We start from the raw sequence: 21,022 nt of genomic DNA, 5'->3' as shown, positions 1-21,022 counted from the left end.
CCCTAGCCCTTTTGTATTTTGAGGCAGGCCCTTACTAAGTTGCTGAGGTTGAGACTGGCCTTGAATTTGTGATTCTTCTGCCTGTGCTTCCTGAGTCTCTGGGATTACAGGTGTGGATTACACTGTTTTTGGCTCTTTTTTTTTTTTTTTTTTTAATTAGGGATTGAACCCTGTGGTGCTCTACCACTAAGTTATATTCCCCAGTCTTTTTTGTATTTATATTGAGACACAGTATCATTAAATTGCCCAGGATGACCTTGAACTTGAAATTCACCTACCTCAGCCTCTCAAGTCACTGGGATTGCAGGCATGGGCTAACATGCCCACCTTAATCATTTTTTGTGTGTGAGTGTCCCCTACTGGGAATGTGGTGGAATATTTTAATCTTGTTTTATTTATTGCTCTATCTTCCAACTCTTAGAATATGATCTATCAGATATATGCCATTCATTTTGCTGAATGAATAAGTTGGAAAAGTAAACCAAAGGGTTGATCAGATGACTACAAAAGAAAGAGATAAAAGGATTGGGGGCTGGGGATTTAGCTCAGTGTCAAAGTGCTTGCCCAGCATGTGTGAGGCCCCAGTATTGCAAACAACGATAAAAAGAATTAGAATCATATGAGGTTGGAGAAGGTAAATTTCTATGTCTGTATAGAAAGTGGCTGCCCTTTTTTTATTTACAAGAAATTAGGCAGTTGGTTGAAAATGTACTGAGAGATAGAGATTTAAAATCAGAAATTTTGGAGTGGAAAATAGATACAAATAGAAGTTAAGTTCTTGCATGTCTTTAAGAACAGGAGTGATCTCTGTCTCTTTAAGCTTGGGAAGTTAATTTTATAAATGAGCATCAGCTGTATTACTACATATTAGCCTCAGGTATTAATTTCCAAGTTTTATTAATTTTATGAGGTGGAATGGATCTTGAAAAGAAGAGCTTCTTCAACACTGTTGCCCCAGTTTACATTGTTTAATTGAGGAGTTCTTTCCAATTTTTAATTGGTGCATTATAGCAGCACATAATAATAGAATTTGTTGTTATATATTTGTACATGTACAAACAATATAATTTGGCCAGTATCATTCAATTCTTTCCAATTTGTGAAGCCAAGAAACTATAAAATCAGGCTAGGGGTATAGTTTAGTGGTAGAGCACTTGCCTGATGTGGGTGCCTGGGCTCTATCCCTAGTATCATAGAAAAAAAAGAGAGAGGGGTAAAGGAAGGAGGAAGGGAAGGAAAAGAAACTACAATTATGACTACTTAGCCCTAAATTGGGGAGTCCTCTTCCCAGCTCAGTTCTTTTCTTGAGGCTTTTACCAGCAGTGTAGGATAGAGGGCCCTGCTACTTTCCATGAAAGAAGTCAATGGGGGACTCCAGACTCCTGAACAGCATCTCCAGCCAGGTCAGGTCATGTATAGTTGCCTGTCCCTGGAGATGAGTGAGACGGAAGAAAAACCGCTCACATCTGAGAAAAAACTATTTACGTCTGAGGAACAGATAGGGAGAAAGGATGGATGCACATGTCAGGAGGATAGAAAGCCTATAATGATGTTTTATTGTTCCATTTTTATTTCATTCTGTCTTGGTTTTATTTGGCGTCATCTTGTTGGGTTGTATTATAGTAGAAATATGGGATCAGAAATTAGTAAAAAACAAAACGAAAGAGTGTTAAGTAAATTGTTAGAGGAAGGAGGCATCTCAGTAAAATCAAGAACATTCAGGGCATACGTTGATACAATACAAAAATGTAGCTCATGGCTTTTTAAGGAGGAGTTGTTAAATATATCACAATGGAACCATCATGGTGAAGATTTAAAAAGAATAGAAAAGAAAAGCCCAGGAACTCTGCCAGTTGGCACATTGACATTGTGGGCATTGGTATCTGGTTTGCTTAGTCCAAAGCCTTCAATTCAGACAAAGATAGAGGAAGAAAGTTTAGAGCAGAAAAAGCCATCAGGGGGAAAGTTACAAAAGGAGACTGCTACTAACAACTTTCTATCACCAGAGGACTTAAATGTCCAACTAACAAGGCCACCTCCATATGCTGGGAGGCCCCCAAACCCCGCAGTTGATAGTTGGGATCCTGAGACAGGATCTCAAGTATTAACATGCCCTGTGTTTGAGGTAGGAGGGTAGTAAATTCACCATGCTTTAAATTTCAAAATAGTGAAGCAGCTAAAAGAGGTTGTAACGGCCTATGGTCCTCAAGCACCCTTCACTGTAAGCTTGGTCGAATCCATTAACAACTTGAACATGATGCCAGCAGATTGGGCTAATATGTGTAAAGCTGTGCTAAATGGAGGTCAATACCTGTTATGGAAGGTTGCCAATGAGGAATTTTGCAAGGAGCTGGCTAGGTGAAATGCAGCAGCTGGTTATCCTCAGAGAAATCTAGGTATGTTGTTAGGAAAGGGACCTTATGAGGATCAGCAGCAACAAATTGCATATGATCCTGGCGTATACGCACAAATTGCTGTAGAGGCGGTTAGGGCATGGAAGACTTTACAAGGACATGGAGGTTTACAAGGTCAGTTATCTAAGATAATACAAGGAGCTAATGAATCTTATGCTGAATTTGTAGATAGGCTTATTCAAACAGCTACCAGAGTTTTTGGGAATACAGAACAAGCAATGCCATTAATAAAACAACTGGCTTATGACCAAGCGAATCGTTGGTGCAGAGAAATCATTAGACCATGGAAGCATGAAGACTTAAACACATATATTAAATTATGTAGAGACATTAATGAACAAGAGCAAGTCGTGGCAGCTGCAGTAAAACAGGCTTTAGATGCCAGGCCAAGAACATGCTACAATTGTGAACAAACAGGACATTTTAAAAGGAATTGCCCCATAGGAGGAGGGTTTAACAAAACTAGGTATCAAAGAAGTAGAATACTGGGTATTTGCCCACAATACTGTAGAGGGAGACATTGGGCTAATGAATGCCGTTCTCAAACCACCATAGAGGGTACTCCATTATCAAAAAATGAACAAGGACCAGGTGTTTATCCATGATATAGTGGAGAAAGGCATCGGGCTCCATTGCCAAAAAATGGACAGGGGGGCCCAATGCTCTGGGGCCCAAAACCACAAATATACGGAGCACTGGAGGAACCCAGCAACCCCATCAGGGTAGTGCCCAGGACACATTGTCCATCAGATCCCTCATCAGACAAACCAGAGGGAGCGCAGGGTTGGACATCTGCACCTCCACCAGATCAGTACTAACTCCAGAGATGGGAGTTCAAATCATTTCCACAGGGGTAAAAGGACCTCTTCCCAAAGGAACAGTAGGCTTATTATTGGGACGCAGCTCTTCTACTCTAAAAGGACTTATGATAAGTCCTGGGGTAATTGATCCCAATTATGAAGGTGAAATAAAAATTATAGCCAGTTCTCCAAAGGGTATATCAGTAATTTCACCAGGAGATAGAATAGCACAGTTACTAATAATACCCAGCCTACATGATAAATTTTCCAGTCGTACTGTAGAAAGAGGTTCCAAGGGATTAGGCTCCACAGGTGTAGATTGGGCTATGCTTTCTTTAAATTTAGATTCTCGCCCCATGCTAAAACTAAATATTCAAGGACATGAATTTAATGGGCTACTGGATACAGGTGCAGGGCTTAGCATCATCTCTCGTCAAGAATGGCCAAAACATTGGCCATTACAACAAGCCACTCAAACGCTTCAAGGCCTAGGAGTGGCGACTAATCCCCATAGAAGTGCAATGGTATTAGATTGGAAGGATCCTGAAGGATGTGAGGAAACTATAGAGCCATATGTATTGGATCATCTTCCCGTAAATTTAAGGGGACGAGATGTCCTAGATCAATTAGGTTTGACATTAACAAATAACATCAATCAAAATGCACCCACTATTATGGCTAGACAAGGTTTTAGGAAAGGAAAAAGATTAGAAAAACAAGAACAAGGTATAGCAGCACCAATACAAATAGGTCAAGGAACAGACAGATATGGGTTGGATTTTCAGAAAGGGCCACTGAGACAATAAAAATTACTTGGAAATCAGAAAGACCAGTGGCCCCTGACTAAAGAAAAGATACAAGCAGCCCATGATCGACCAGACAACAATTAGCGGAAGGACATATACAACCTTCTGTATCTCCCCATAATACTCCCATTTTTGTCATCAAAAAGAAATCTGGTAAATGGAGATTATTGCAAGATTTAAGAGCCATTAATAATGAGATGGTTATTATGGGACCTGCTGAATCGGGGATTCCTCAATTGTCTGCTTTGCCAAAAACTTGGTATGTTTTAGTTATAGATATTAAAGATTTTTTTTTTTCAATTCCAATTCATCCTGAGGATAGTCCACGTTTTGCATTTACTATCCCTGCACTGAATCATGAAGGTCCTGATCAGAGATATGAATGGAAAGTACTCCCTCAGGGATGGCTAACAGCCCAACTATGTGTCAAATTTATGTTAACAAAGTAATCCAGCCACTTAGAAATCAAAATCCTGAACTACAAATATTTCACTATATGGATGATGTATTATTAGCACACAAAGCTAAAAACACATTGCTAGAATGTTATGCCACACTTACAAACTTATTAAAAAATTATAATCTAGAGATAGTAATAGATAAAGTACAATTAAATTTTCCAATTAATTATTTAGGAGTTCTATTATCCTCAACCATGGTCCGTCCACCAAAAATTCAAATAGGAGTAGATCAACTCAAATCACTTAACGACTTTCAAAAGTTATTAGGAGACATAAATTGGATAAGGCCTTATCTAGGTATACCATCAGGAGAGTTGGGACCTTTATTTGATATCCTAAAAGGTCCATCAGATCCAAATTCACCCCAAATGTTAACGCCTGAAGCAAGAAAGGCATTAAAAATCATTGAAACATATATGGAAAATAAGCATTTGGATAGAATTGATATAAGTTTGCATTTATTATTTATTGTACTACCAACAAAAAATATTCCTACAGGAGTATTTTGGCAAGTAGGTCCATTATTATGGATACATTTATCTTATTCTCCTAACACTATTCTTACTAGGTATCCTGAGGCTGTAAGACAAATAATACTCAAAGGAATAAAAGCAGCAAAGGGAGTGTTTGGGATTTCTCCCAATAAAATTATTACTCCATATACTATGAATCAAATGGATGAGTTAGGTAATGAGTTAAATACTTGGGCAATAATCATGTGCAAATCTAATGTTTCATTTGATAACCACTTACCATCTAATCCTTTATTGTCTTTTTGGTCATCGCATCCTGTAATTTTTCCAAAAATGACAAGAAAAACACCTATCATAAATGCTCCAAATATATTCACTGATGGATCAAATAATGGTACAGCAGCAATAGATACACCTGATCAAACTTTTACATTTTTAGTATCCAAACAATCAGCTCAAAAGATAGAGCTTAATGCAGTATTACAAGCTTTTATGATGTTTAAAGATTCTGTATTTAATTTATTTTCCGATAGTCAGTATATAGTTAATGCTATAGTATCCCTTGAAGATGCTGGTAGGATTTCTCCTTCCTCTACTGTTTTCTCTTTGCTTTCCACTATACAAAGTCTAATCTGGGACAGAAAAGATCCGTTCTTTATAGGACATATCAGGGCACATACAGGATTGCCTGGAGCCCTTAATTTGGGCAATGATTTAGCAGATAAAACTACACATGACATACATATTTTCTCTACACTAGAAGAAGCTATAAATTTTCATAAAAAGTTCCATGTCAATGCTAATACTTTACAAAAGTGTTTTAAAATAACTAAGGAACAAGCCAGACAAATAATAAAACAATGTCAAAATTGTGTGACCTTTTTACCACAAGTTAATCTTGGAGTCAATCCTAAAGGATTGATACCTAACCATATTTGGCAGATGGACGTCACACACTTGCCAGAATTTGGAAAAATAAAATATTTGCATGTTACAGTTGATACTTCTTCTGGATTTTTGATGGGCTCCCTTCATGCCGGAGAAAAAACTAAAGATGTTATAGCTCATTGCTTACAAAATTTTGCCACTGTGGGCGTTCCAAAACAGTTAAAAACAGATAATGGTCCTGGTTATGCTTCTACCTCTTTTAAACACTTTTGCTCATCATTTGGCATTACTCATATAACAGGAATCCCATACAATCCACAGGGACAAGGCATAGTTGAAAGAGCTCATCAAACTATTAAAATGTACTTATTAAAGCAAAAAGAAGGAATTGGGAAGGGGTTTATATTCCCCAAAGATAAACTTAAAATAACCCTTTTTACTCTAAACTTTTTAAATTTGGATTCATCAGGGCTTAGTGCTGCGGAAAGGCATATGTGTCCAAAAAATGTACATAAGCCCAAGGTACTTTGGAAAGATATTCTAACAGAACAATGGAAAGGTTCTGACCCAGTAATTGTCTGGAGTTGGGGGGTCTGTTTGTGTGTTTCCACAGGGAGAACATCAGCCGATTTGGATTTCAGAAAGATTAACTAAAGCGATTTCTACAATCCAAAAAGAAGATGATTTGGCTCAAATCCATAACAGCTGATATCCAGAACTCCAGTTTGGCTACCCTTACATCTGCGACAGAACCAGGATGCTTTTTTCAATATCTATTTTATTATTGCCCTTTCCCATATCATGAAGTTCTGTTTTGGTTTTTGAGCTCATACAGACCTAGGTTAATGTTTTGCTGATCAGTTCTATTTTTGACTATAGAGTTTTTAAACATTGCAATGGAGATTTCACCTGTAAAAAGTTATAAGGCCTTTACTATTATGTTATATGTTGTATTATATTATGTGTGCACACTTGTGTTTTGTGTTATATGTTTGAATGTACGTATGTCCATATATCATATATGATGAGCGCTCATGAAAAAATGGATCCAAATATTTTTTTTCATGTGATTTAAATGGTTTAATTTAAATTGGGTAAACAGCTGTTGAGGATTGTTTTAATATGTGAACAAAAAAGGAGGTTAACAGATCTGTTTGTTTACTTTCACCTTTCCTTTTCATTATATTTAATAATTCTCTTTAAGATAATGTAAATTGTTAAGAAAATTGTTTTCTTTTAGTGCCTTCTGGAATGTTACATAATTTTTTCTTCAGCCATTATTGCCAGAATTCCTATCTTCATCCCAGTGCCGGTGAAGACAAAGATAAAACCTACCTACAGCTTCTGCAATAGCCATCACTGAACTGCTTGCAGAACTTGCCTGGACTATGTACACTTGTATGCATTGTGAACTCACCTGTATGCATTGTGAACTATCTGTTGATGCAGCGACTTGTGGTAGTGTTGGGGTATTTTGCTGATGATGTCATCGGTGGTACAATTTTTCCAAAAGGAGCCATCAATTGGCTTGGTGTATCTTCCTCCCTTCTGCTTGTCATGATCATTCAGCTAAAATTTGGGGGCCAACAGAGGTGAGGCAAAGAACCTCACCACCACCCCCCCCCCCCGCTGGTACAAAGACCTACCCACAGGTGTGGCTGTATACTGGACCGGTAGTCAGTGACGGGTAAGATCGAATTGCAATGGTACCAACCTAAGACAGGAGGCTGACGCCTTGAGTTCAGCTCATCTGATAACGGGTAAGAACCATATGTACTATTGGACAACCTAATGCAGGCATGGTCCCTAAGCCACATGCTTGTTGTTTAAACAGAGAGGGGGAGATGTTGAGAGCCACAGCTGAAGGGGCCCCAGCAAACTTTCAGACTGCCAGCTGATGATTGGCTCACAGCGGCCCCAGCAACATCTAGCTGATTGGCTCCTCTTTGGTGATGCTCATTGGGCTGTTTCCCTGCCCTTTCAGGCCATGGAGCTGCTCATTGGGGGACCTTTTTTGGCTCCACCCACACGACCCAGCCAATCGGCCTCAAGAGCAGGAGGATTGTGGGAGGTGGAGAGGCTTGTGGGTGGGAGAGAGGCTTGTGGTGGCAGTTGGGCTCTGAGGGTTTTTCCTGAGGAGCTGTTTTGTTTGGTGTGTGTGGTTCTAAAAATAAAGTTAGTTTCTTTTGACAAGTGGCTCCTGAATTGTGCCCAGCCAGACTGTGGCATATAGGACCCCAAGACTGGCTATCCAAGAGATCACAGGTAGGCTCCTGGTACAAAAGGCAGCATGAGGCATGGAGCCTGTCCCTCCGTGTGTCCAGTCATTGAGATAGACCTGTTGCTAGAATCTCTATCCCTGTAGTTTGAAATTTTTCCAGACTCACATGACTAGGACAGCATTTTGGGAATATTGCCATAGTATTTCATGAGGACTCATGTTCTACTCTAACAACTTGGTTAGGAAGAATGAACAAAGGACAGGGAGAACTGCCATTGTCAGGTTCCATTTGGGGACAATGGCCCTGTTCCTGTATACATTCGTTTGATTCGTCTGCAGGTCATGCTCTGAGATATAACCTGAAGAAAGAGTATTGAGAGAGGAAGGTTCAAGTCCCCCTTTGGTGGTAGCTCCTGTAGCTAATGTAAGGTTACCAAGTCTTCAAATGACTTCTGGATGCAGAGAAAGGAAGTCTCAGATATAGCAAGGAGCAAAGAGTATTTGTCATCTGAAATTTCTGTCCTTGGGAATTAAGAAACAACAGGGCTTTTTCACTTGGGTTTTTCTCTATTTTACTGCCTAGTCTTGCATTTCTTCCCAACTGGTAACCATAAACCCATTCAGTTACAGATAGAAGCTAATGCTTCTGTTTCCCCATAGCCATATCCTCACAGTAGTCCTCTTTCATCAAATTTCAGCCCCTCCCTCTTCCTTTTTTTGCTTATCACATATTCAATTAAGTTATAAATTATCTGACCTAACACTTGCTTCTTTAGACTCTTAGCTATAAAGGAGGAAGATGGGAAGAGAAGTATATAGGGAAGAGAGCTCAGTGCTGACCTTTTCTTTCTTCTTTTGTTTTTAAGATTTGCCTATGAGTTCAGGCAATATCAACACACGTTGGAAGCCATGCATTGAAATATTCTGCGGAAAGAACATATCCTAGGCAAAGACAAGATAGGAGCTGGACTTTTATTTATTTACTTTTTAGGCACTGAACATCAACCCTAGGTTCTGAGGAAGGAACATATCCTAGACAAAGATAAGACAGGAACTGGACTTTCACTTTTTCTTTAGGTGCTGGGGATCAAACCCCAGGTTCTTGCATGTGCTAACAGGCAGTCTACCACTGAGCTATATTCCCAGCTCAGGAACTGGATATTTTACCTAGTCTCCCAGTAATTTTCCTAAACTTTTCTGTACTTCCATCAACAGCAGGTATCCCAATACCCTTCCCTCCCCTGCTATCTTCTGCACTTTAAGCCCCTGAGCATAACTTTGAGTTTCTGTGTTCAGCTCACTGTTTGAATTTCTTCTCAGCTACGCAGAGGGCCTGCTCACAAAGTCTTAAAAGACATTGAGAGGGCTGGGGTTGTGGCTCAGCAGTAGAGTGCTCGCCTAGCACATGCAAGGCCCTGGGTTCGAGCCTCAACACCACATAAAAATAAATAAAACAAAGGTATTCAACTACAACTAAAAAATAAATATTAAAAAAAAGACACTGAGTCTATTTTTTCCTTGCATGTCACTAGATAGGGGATCTTCAGAGTCATCCCTATAAAGATAAGAGGAGAGGAGATAAGCAGCCTTCCTGCTTGCTTATTTATTATTTTAATTTTATTTATTTATTTATTTGTACCTGGGATTGAACCCAGGAGTGCTTTACCATTGAGCCACATTCCCAACCTCTTTTTATTTTTTATTTTGAGACAAGGTCTCACCAAGTTACTTAAGGCCAAATTGCTGAGGCTGACCTTGAATTTATGATCCTCCTGCCTCAGTCTCCCAAGGCTCTAGGATTGTAGGCATGCACCTTTTCTTGAGACTGAAAAAGACAGTAGAGCATGAAGGCCTCAGGGGTGGGAGGAGGACATTGTGTGTTTTATCAATGCAGAGTGTATTTTCTAGCCCTTTCTGCTTTATTTTGCTTTTCTTTACCTCCTCCTCTTTTTAAATAGCTAACTTCCCTTTCTTGTTTCTGGAACTTGGAGAGTTGGTGTTTTTTCAGGAGCTAGAGACCCCCTACCTACTCTTATCATTGAGCTAGGACACATCCTCTGTCCACTGGCCCTGCTTGGACTGGAATGTGGTTTGAGGCTGCTGGTGTAAGGATGCTGCCCAAAAAGAGACGAATGAAAATACTTTCTTATCCAGCTGTACAAGTGCTCCTAACTCAGTATCATACCTCCCTTACTAGAATTGTTGCTATCCCAGAGAAATGTTATATGGCTTCTTGTCCCATTGACTAGCCACATTCCCCTTTCTATTTACTTTTCTAGGTGCCTGCTTCTCTTCTCCACTCTTCAACTCTGTTTTCCCTAAAACAGAATCTGTTTTAGAAGGAGTTACTATTGAATGTCTCTTCCTGTGTCATCCAAATACCCTGGATTTACTGGGAAATGTTGAGGTAAAACAAAAAAGAAAATTATCTTTTTGCATCTTTGCTTGAATCCACCTATTCAGTGAGGACATTCCAAGAATAAGATATGCAGTATTATTAGAATTGGGGTACTGTTAGAAACCCTACTCTAGAATTGGGTGATATCACCACTCCAGTTTATCCTGCTACTTTGTATATTTTAATCCAAATTTCTCCCCCATGAATTTAGATAAATATTAAAACTTTCCCCATACCCTAAAATTTCAGGGGAACTAAACATACTGGTAGGCTCTTCAAAGGAAAAGTCATTTCTTTCACATTTTTATATCCTGGCTCCCAATTCTCTTCAGTCTTATTAACTTTAGATATGTTCTCTTACCTCCCAGACTGCATATTTTGTTTTGTTTTTGTTTTGTATCAGGGATGAAACTCAAGGGTGCTTAACCACTGAGCCACATCCCCAGCCTTTTTTAAATTTTGAGATAGGGTCTCACTAAGTTGCTGAACCTGGCTTTTTTAAATTAATTTTTAAATTTATATATGACGGCAGAATGCATTACAATTCTTAGTACATATAGAATACAGTTTTTCATATCTCTGGTTGTATACAAAGTATATTCACATGTCTTCATACATATACTTTGGATAGTAAGGTCCATCACATTTCACCATCATTTCTAACCCCATGCCTGCCCCTTTCCCCTCCCACCCCTGAGGCTGGCTTTTAACTTATGATCCTCCTGCCTCAGCCTCCCAAGTTGCTGGGATTACTGGTGTGTGCCACTGCACCCAGTCCTCTCACACTGCTTTTGAAAGACAATTTCTATACTCCACACCTAATCTTTCTCTTAGGCCCACCTGTTTTGACTCATCTTGAGATTGATATTGGGCAGCCAAACTTAACCTTCCTGGCATCCTTAAGAGGCAGACACCATAGTTGTAGTCAAAGGCATCACTTTTTTTTTTTTAGTATATTGAATATCTTTCTAAAATAAACTATGAGAAAGCCATTCTAATTCAATGGAAGAGATGCTGAAAGATCCAAGATCAACATCCATTATTAGCAATGTAAAATGGAGGGAAAGATCCGTGAATTTTGCTGGTAGAATTCTGCCCCCATGGGAGACGGAAGGGTCAAGGTGAAAGCCATCAATGGGAAAGATGAAGAAAGATGGGCTCTCAGGGCAGGGGTTTCTGGCTAGAAGCGGTTCCTTGCTCACTGGGTCAATTTTTTCTCCCACCTCCTCAGGCTGGTTCTCTAGGCTAAGATGGGGTAGATGGTGTTTGCTGTAGTCGAGAAAGAAAGCGGCAGGCTGAACCCAGGGGTAGTGCTGAAAAGAGTCACACTTGGCTCAGGCTTCTCCAGGGAAGATGGGCAGAGGGAAAGGAGGTACTGGCACCAAGTGAGGGATCTGTGCAGGGCTCTGGAAAGTTCAGAGGAGCTGGAGGCCCAGGTGGCAGGGCATGCCTGGATAGCAAAGAGAGTCTGCAATGCCCATACAAGGGACAGCAGTCCAAACCCTATCTTGCATAAGCAGATGGAGTCTGACAAAGACTTGCCCTAACCTGTCTCTCATGTGGGACTGACCTAGCCCTATTAAGCCCTTGATGAGCAGCCTGGGAGAGCGGGGGTCAGGGTAGTCCAGTGTTGGACAGGACACCATGGGAGACAGACCCCATGTGGTATCTGGCTCATCTCCATCTCTCAAAGCTTTTGGACATGCACACAGCTGGAGGAGATCTCCCTGGCAGAGAACTTTGGAAAGCTCCCTCTAGTGAGACTGGGCAGGGGTGGTAGGGTGGGGGTGGGGACTGCCTTGAGAAAGCAGCTGAGGAATGGAGGGATCGGGATTTCCAGAGACTTCAGAGATGATGCCTGGTCTGACAGGAACCGTGAATCAATGCTCCGACTTGGGGCTAATTTGCCGAATGAGGTAGTTCCACCCTCACCTCTCTGGGCAGGGTTGGTCAGGGAAGACAGAAAACAGGCCTTCCCAAGACCTACGGGGATGAAAAGTGGCCAAGAAAAGCCAGATTTGGGCTCCCAGAACACAATAAGAAAAATAGAGAGAGGGCCGTAAAGGATTCTAGGTGCAGGCTGAGCTGACGGCGCTTTCTATTCATGATTCTGTTCTTAACATTGGCTTGGAGGCAGAGACAGCCCTTCCCTGATCTTCCAAAGTCCCGGAGATAAAGGGACCAGCTGGAGGATGGGCTTTGGGGCATCCAAGGGCACAAGTGTGTGATGGCCACCTCTATGGAACTCAGTAGGAACCACAAAGTTCCAGCCTGTTTGTTCTCAGAGCAACAAACACAGCATGGGGTTTGGGGGGGCTTTAGTCTTGGAGACAAGGGCGGGGTTGCAGGTCTGTCTTCTTGGCCTGGGAATATTTGGGATTCCCCAGCTGAGCCATCCAGATCACCCTTCTGGAATTGCCAGCTCTCTCCTAGCTCCTCAGTGGACAGGAGAGTGGGTGGGAGGGCAGCTTCACCCAGCAGGAGCCACCACTCCCTCTCCATGGGACCCCCAGCCCCTCTCCTGGGCAGGACCCCCGGGGCCGCACAGGCGTGTCTAGATCTCCATGTCCATGGGGCAAATGTTGCCCGTATTGTGCTCTCTGACCCACAGCTCTCTGTCTTTGGCCGGGTCCACTTTTTGAAGCAGTTGGTCCACAGGCTCGACTGTGCTTTGGTTGAACATGTCTGTCTCATGCCGCAGCTGTGTGTACTGACACAGATGTTGCCGGATCATCTCCACCCTCTCCACCTCCAGCCACTCCAGCTCCAAAGTGGTGGTCACCATCTCTTCAAACTACTTGGACAGGGCCTGGTTGTAGAGGTCCACACAACGCATGAGGTCATTGCCAGCCTGTGTGGACTTTCTCCCTGCCTCCTTGATGTCCTCCTCTGACTTGTTGCTCAGCTTGATCTCCAGCTGCTGGGTCTCCATCTCCAGGTCTCTCTGCCGCTCTGTGAGGGCTTTCCAGGCCTTCTCCACTGATGTGTAGCAGCTGGCGAGCTGCTTGTGGAGGTCAGCGATATGGTGGTCACACTTTTTCATGTCTTTCTTGAAGTTCTCACAAAAGTTCATTAGTGGCTTCTCTACCTCGCTGTGAAGCTTGGCGGAGAACTTGAGATGAACCTCTGCTTCATCTGCCAGACTCTTCTTCACCTGGGCCCAGGGTTCTCCCAAGGAGCCTTCTTCCTGTGCAGTCAAGGAGTTCTGAGAGAGCTTAGCCAAGTTCTTTGCATATTCTTCTTCAATCTTTATCCTCTCTTGGATGAATTCAGACATTTCTTTCTGCATTTGTTTGCCCTTCAGTTGCTTTTGGAGCAGCAGTTCGAACCCTGCCACCCTGCCATTGCCTTGGGGATCCTTCTTATCAGCCCAGAAGTACACAGTATCTCCACTCGGTTGGCTTTTGCAGTTGCTGTTCAGGCATGGTGTCTGGGTGAGGGAATGTCACGCAATTTATCATCTTCTCTGTGGGGTCAACTTTATTTTCAAGATTATATATTTTGTCTTCATTGCCTGAGGTTCTATCTTCCAAATGGTCTTGTCTGTTGGTGATACTTTCCATTGAACTTTTAAGTTGGTTTAGTGATTCCTTCACTTCAAGGATTTCTTCTTTATTTCTTTTTTTTTTTTAAAGAGAGAATTTTAATATTTATTTATTTATTTATTTTTTAGTTTTTGGTGGACACAACATCTTTGTTTGTATGTGGTGCTGAGGATCGAACCCGGGCCGCATGCATGCCAGGCGAGCCCACTACTGCTTGAGCCACATCCCCAGCCCCTCTTCTTTATTTCTTTTCAGGACCTCTAAAATATCTTTACAGAAGTGATCTTTCATCTCCTGAAGCGAATCTGTTATTTTACTGCATAACTCCTGCTCTCTTATATAATTCTTTAAGTCGTAGAACAGTTTTACTAAATACATCCTGAATTCCTTCTCTGACATTTCTTCGATGAATTCTCTTATGGGAGCAACTTGGTTGTTTGGGGCACTTTATTCCCTTGTTTTTTCATTTTGTTTGTGTGTCTTCCCATCTAGCCATGTGGATCTGAGGCAGGATAGTTTCTACTCTGTAGATTTGAAGTGTCCCTGAAGGTTTCCAGAAACACGCAGATCCAGGCTCCAGTTTCTGTAGGTTCTTCCATACTGCAGGACCCAGAAGGCTCACCCTCAAAAGCATCACTTTTGAGTTGGGAGGTGTGTGAAATAAAAACAAATACAGGAGAAAGAGCTGAAATAGGTGTACCTTTCCTGTACTATGTAGGCACTGCTGGTAAGCTGGGGGAAACAAGGCTCATCATGATTATATGCCTTTTTATTCTCATTCATTTCTGACCCTTTCTATGTCCATCTTCTGCTTCTGTATCCCACACTTACTATAGAATGCCTACGTAGTACTCCACAGCAGATACAGGCATCTTCTGCCAATTATGCTTACACCCAAAGACCAGAATGTTGGGTTTCAGTCTACCTGAGACCTGAATGGAGGGGCAGTGAGGAAAGAAGGAGGAGAGGTAGGGAAAGGAAGGACAAAAAATGATCCAGTTAATCCAGCTGACTTGCAGAGACTCTGGGTCCCAGAATGAAACTTGCAGGTGGATATGACTGTATAGGCAGAATGAATCTTCCAGACATTCAGCCAGTCGACATGATTCTCAGACTCTTGAGTGGCATGGGGCTCCTAATAAGGGGAAATAGAAATGTGGTGAGGACTGCACTGCCTCTAAAGTACCCTTCTGCTCTCCTCTCACAGTTCTTACATTCTCTGTGTTCACTCCCTTGTCATTCTCTCCACCTCTTTTTTGTTTCTCTAGTCTACAGAGGGCACATTCCCACAGATCATGGGACTCATGTTCTTGGTAAGGCTCTCACAGAATTCACCTGTGCTGGACATTCAATGGGTATGGGGGATGGGTTAGCACCAGGCACTGAGGCCTATAGAAAGGAAGGAAGGTATAATGTTGAGAATAATGCTTGACTCTTCCCCACCCATTGAGGGATTTTAGAATTTTAGGGCAAAATAAAAGGGTGTTAGAGATGCTTCTCCATCTCATGGCATGATGGTAGAAGCTGGGAACTCACTCTTGTGGCTTCTGTCTTGTCATGAAACCATCCTTTCTTAGGGAACTCATCTCTTCTGTCTCCTTTTTGTTCCTCTAGAATTCTGTTCCTTTCTTTTCTTCTACTGCCCTGCTCAGAATTTAGAAGGCTGATTTCCTTTATGTCTAAAGCAAGGATTAAGAACTCAAAAGTCTACAGGAACCGGTGACATAATAAAGAATAATGTGAATTAAGTAGGAACTGTGGCAAACTGAAAAGTACATGCCTTGTCTCCAGGGACAGCAGCTATCGGTTCCGGCAAAGTACATCATGTAGGTTGGAGGCCCAGAATTAACAAGCCTGGATCTTAAATGTTGGCAATATATTTTGAAAATTGTGAATACTGTGCCCTTTGAACAAACCTCATTTGCAGATCCAGTTCATGACCATCAGTTTTCAACCGCTGCCCTAGAGATTCCCTTACCAGAAGTTCTTAAGATGTTCCTGCACATTGGTCAGGCTCATGAATAGGACAATGCCATGTGATAGGTGCTCACCTGACTTAAGAGCTCCAGTTTGCATCTGCACAGAGGAAGGAGTGGTAAATAAGGATTAAAGGTAAGGCATTGCTTGTCAGGTAGAAGCAGAAATAGAGACTTGATGGTGATAGCTCTGGGCTTCTTATGGGGGTCAGCCTCCTGCTGTAGCTCACTTCCTCACTCACCACCTGCCCAATCATTCACCAGGTTTCTTGTAGAACATATGGAGCAGTGGCAAAAGGACAAATAACACAACAATGAGTGTAGCCCACCAAGTAAGGAGGAACATGATGAGCAGGCAGGGTAAAGAGCCCAGTAGGGAGAGCCAGGGACTGTACCAGTGGAAGGAAGGGTATCAGCCCTTGCAGTACCACTCTTGCACCCAAGGATTCTCTCCTACAATTCCAGCAGCTCTGAAGGCTGAGGTAGGAGGATTGCAAGTTTAAAGCCAGCCTCAGAAATTTAGCAAGACCCTAAGCAACTCAGAAATACTCTGTCTCTAAATAAAATATAAAAAATGGCTGGGACTTTGTTTCAGTGGTTAGGTGCTAGAGGAACATCTGGAGATGGTCCAAGTTAATCAGTTCTGCCAGCCCTGGACCTGACCCTAACATCCGTCCATATTAACCAGGCAACTGGGTAAGGGAAGTGAAATTGATAAGGGCATAGGAGTAGAGGAAACAGTTGGAGATGATGGGAGCAATGGCATTCAGCTCGGCTGTGAGAGTGATGAAAGGTCAGCCTCCAAATTAGTGTCTTTGGGATCAAGATCTAGAGAGCTGAAGACATTGTCTTCTGGTTTCCCTTTTCCTGTTCTCAATTCCTCATTCCCTTGCACACATGTACCAATACCCACTACCATGTTAGGAGACAAGTTTCATTTATTTTGAGGACTGGAGAGATAGAAAAGAGGCTTAAGCATTAGGCCCTAGAAACCAGAGTTAGGGCTCTGGGAGTCATGAGAGAAAAGGTAATTAACAGTGTCCGGAGTAGAGTGGGGAGGGAGTTGAGAGGAGAGGGCACTCACCAATAAGAATGAAATGGAGGGGCACATCTATAATTAGTGGGACAATGTGGCACACTCCTATAATCCCAGCAACTCAGGAGGATAAGGCAGAAGGATCATAAGTTCAAGCCAGCCTCAGCAACGTGGTGAAACCCTAAGCAACTTAGGGAGAACCTGTCTCAAAATAAAAAATAAAAGGGACTGGGGATGTGGCTCACAGGTTAGGTTCAATCCTGTGGGAAGCCATTCTCACATGTGATGGGGCACCTCCCGGATTGGGTGTGAGGCGTTCTGGCCAAACTGCATGGGAGCTATCCCCACCCTCTCCAGGTGCGAGAGCCTGTCTGTGTGGGGGTGTGACTGACCACTGACCCTTAGGCCAATCACTGACCCTGACCTTGGAATGCTGCCCCCCTCGATCTTCATTGGATGAAATTTTCCCCAATAAAAGGCCACTCCCTGGCGTGCTCTCTCTCTCTCTCTCTCTCTCTGTCTCTCCTGCTAGCCCTGAGTAAGCCTTGCTGCCCCACCCGGTGGTTCGAGGTGAGAGCCAGAGAGGTGAGAGCCGTCTTGGACCTGGTCATAGAAAAAGGTAATTGAGTCTGTGTGTTTTATTTTGATCTCACTAGCTAACTTCTATGCCACGAACCTCTTTAATGAAACCAGCGTGCTGGTTGCCTGGTGGACAATCCCCAGTACCAAAGTGCATTGATTTCATGCCCTTTTTCTCAGACCATGAGCATGGAGTCTGCCTTCAGCCTCCTAATGTCAGCTGGAATCCTCAGTGCCACTCTGTCCTCTGCCCTTTCCTGCTTTATTTCAGCCCCCATTGTCTTCCAGTTTAGTTGGTATCTTGGTAAGAGGCTTAGGGGAGAAAGGAGAAAATGTGGTAGACAGGGCCATCCCAAGAGTATAATTTTGGGAGGAAGAACAGCAAAAGTGGGCTAATTTCTCAGTACCAAGGAGTTAGATAGTGACTTAAAAAAATGGAGGTGACAGTGACTTGCTGGTGTTCGGGAGATGGTTCAAGTTCAAACAGCAAAATTTAAAGTCTACCTGTAAATCAAGGCAAAGTATGAAAATGGTACCAGTCTTCTATCTGCCTCTCAACGGTCTTTTCCCTTCCCACGTTTCCAGGAGGCTTAGCACACCTCACTCCTTCTATCCTTTCTCCCTATTACGACACCTAGGCTCCTTCAACTCTTCCCTCTGTGCTTCCACTCTCCTGACTCTTTAGAGTAGTGGGTTCTTATTCTCCTATGTGGGACCCTCCCTAGGATAAACTGTACTCAGTCATTGGCTTTTTTTGTGGGGAAAGCTATGACAAGAAGGAAGAGCCTTCATGAGGCTATCTGCTTGCTCACCTTCCTCATTGCTGTAGTCTTCATTCTGTTTTTTTTTTTTTTTTTTTTTGTGGGGAGGGATACCAGGTGTTGAAACCAGGGCACCTAACCACTGAACCAAAGCCCCAGCCATTTTTTATATTTTATTTAGAGACAAGGTGTTTCTGAGTTGCTTACGGTCTTGCTAAATTGCTGAGGCTGGCTTTAAACTTGCAATCCTCCTACCTCAGCCTTCAGAGCTGCTGGAATTATAGGCATGCAATACTGTTCTGGGAGAGGCAGGACCTTTGGTCTTACAACTGCTGAAATCCCAGCCATGTGGGCACTCCAGCCCCAGGCAGCTCCTATTCCACACACCCACGTCAGTCCTATTTCCTAAAGCATCTCGAATCATATGGAAGCTTGAAAAATGTGATTCAGATTAGACATTCCTTTATAAGAAGAAAACTCTACCCCAAAGCAGTAGGTCTGGTTAGGTAGATACCTCCAGTATCAAAAGGGGGAACAGAAGTATATGCCTAGGGGTAGCAGGAGTAAATTTAATTATCAAAGAACATCATACAATTCACTAACAGAGTCATAGGGAGAAGAGGTAAGGGCCGGTACCTCAAGATAACTGCCTGTGCACTTTTTTCTTTTCTTTGTGGGCCAGTAATGGTACAGCCCAAGAGTGCTCTTCCACTGAGCTATATTCCCAGTCCCCACCCCTTTTTTAATTTTGAGAAAAGGTCTCCCTAAGTTGCTAAGTCTGGTCTTGAATTTATGATACTCCTGCTTCAGCCTCCTGAGTTTCTGGGATCACAGACTGTGCCAACATGCCCAGCTGTATACTACTTTTAATGTGAGTGATGAGTGCATAATCACTTATACCCTAATCCTCTGGGGAGGTAGAAACCAGGGCTCTAGTCATTCTGCACAGAAGGCAGGTAGAAGGCTTTCTTGATGGTGACAAATGCCCAAATTGAAGAGTGTGGTTCACACTATGCTCCCTTGGGGATAATCATAGCAGGGTACTAAGAACAAAAGTTGGACCATTCGTGGAGAGAAGGATGAGAGGGAATGCACCCCTATCCTGGATAGTCTCTTACCTTGAGGTTCCCAGAGGACTGGCCCCAGCCAGGACTCCAGGAGCTAAAGGGAAGAGTATAAACAAAGTACCCCTCAAACTGCCCTCTGGACCATGCCATTATGGGACCACATTTGCTAAGAAAATATTTCCTATTTGAAAGAACAGCAAGGAGAGTCACTGACCTCCCTTCCCTCAGCTAGGATCCTCATTATCTCCTTCCCAGTGAGTCAGTGACTTTTTAGGCTAGAAAGGAGGGAATTTTGCCTCCTAACTCATCCAAGGACTTAGATGACTCTGACTGGTCTGATGATCAATTTGCAAGTGACAAAGATAATTGGAAGTCAAGGGTCTTTTCTGAGACTTTTCTGGGATCCAAGGGGAGGTGACTTTCTTTCTTTTTTTTTTTTTTTAAAGAGAGAGAGACAGAGAGAGAGAGAGAGAGAGAAGAGAAAGAATTTCAATATTTATTTTTTTTAGTTTTCAGCAGACACAACATCTTTGTTTGTATGTGGTGCTGAGGATCGAACCCAGGCCGCACACATGCCAGGTGAGCGTGCTACCGCTTGAGCCACATCCCCAGCCCGGGAGGTGACTTTCTGAGGCATTCATTCCCTTTAATTTCTCAGCCACCTTCCTACTGTCTCACCGTTCTACCCAAAGAAGCTAGAGGCTTATTGACTGAGGTCTCAGCAGAGGAGTGTCCCCAGGAATGAGAAGAGAATCAGGAAGAAGAAAATAATTTGGACCTGACAAAAGAAAGGCAAAAATGTGAATGGAAGGGGAGGGATATCTACTCCCCCTCCTCACTTTCCTCATCCTAGCTTAATGCTCCTCTCAACCCTATAGTTCCCTTTCCCACCAACCTTTTCCCAGAAAGAAGTCCTGACAAAATGGACATCCTTTTCTTTTTTTTCCTCAAACTGCAAGTTATCCCTCCCCACGCCAGAGGGGTGGATCTTAAAATTGTAAACATCCGGGAATAGTAAATAATATTTCTTATCTACTGTCCTCCCCCCACCCCCACTCTTGTCCAACACTCATCCCAACAGATCCTCAGAATAAGGCCTCTTTTCTTTCCCCTTGAGGAGCTGTGATATAGAGTCTCTCCCAGCAAAACCATCCAATTTCAGGTCGCTGTCCATGGGAATCTGCTTCACCAGCTCCTTCTCCTTATTTAGCTTGGCCTATTCATTTGCAGCTGCTTTTGCCCCCCACATACAAACCCACACATTTCCCCATTGCTCCTTAGCCTCTTGTAGCCCCATCCAATTCTCACCGTCATTCCCTCAGCCTCCTCACCAACCTCAATTCTCTGGCACCTGCCTTAGATTCCCACTCATACAGGCCAGTGTCACTCTCAGAAGAATAGTCACAGTCATCACACCAACCACCAGTAGTTCATCTTCTGGATCTATATTTAGCTGCTGTACCCAGTGTTTCTGGAAAGACAGAATGCACACATCATAGAGTGTTTATTGGCTGAGTTGATGCCCCCTCATGTGATTTGAAAGATTTGCCCAAGCTGGAGTCACAGTGCAAGGTAAGACCTTCCAGTATCAACAGAC

At 42.7% G+C, this 21,022-nt stretch overlaps 1 pseudogene; it reads right to left on the bottom strand.

Moving 5' to 3' along the window:
• Window positions 1-13,015: 13,015 nt before the first annotated feature.
• Window positions 13,016-14,024, bottom strand: LOC143394683 (growth arrest-specific protein 7 pseudogene; annotated as a pseudogene).
• Window positions 14,025-21,022: the final 6,998 nt, after the last annotated feature.

This window comes from Callospermophilus lateralis, chromosome 3 (assembly GCF_048772815.1).
Source record: "Callospermophilus lateralis isolate mCalLat2 chromosome 3, mCalLat2.hap1, whole genome shotgun sequence".
Lineage (NCBI taxonomy): Eukaryota > Metazoa > Chordata > Mammalia > Rodentia > Sciuridae > Callospermophilus > Callospermophilus lateralis.
This window is presented reverse-complemented; position numbering and strand designations above follow the sequence as displayed.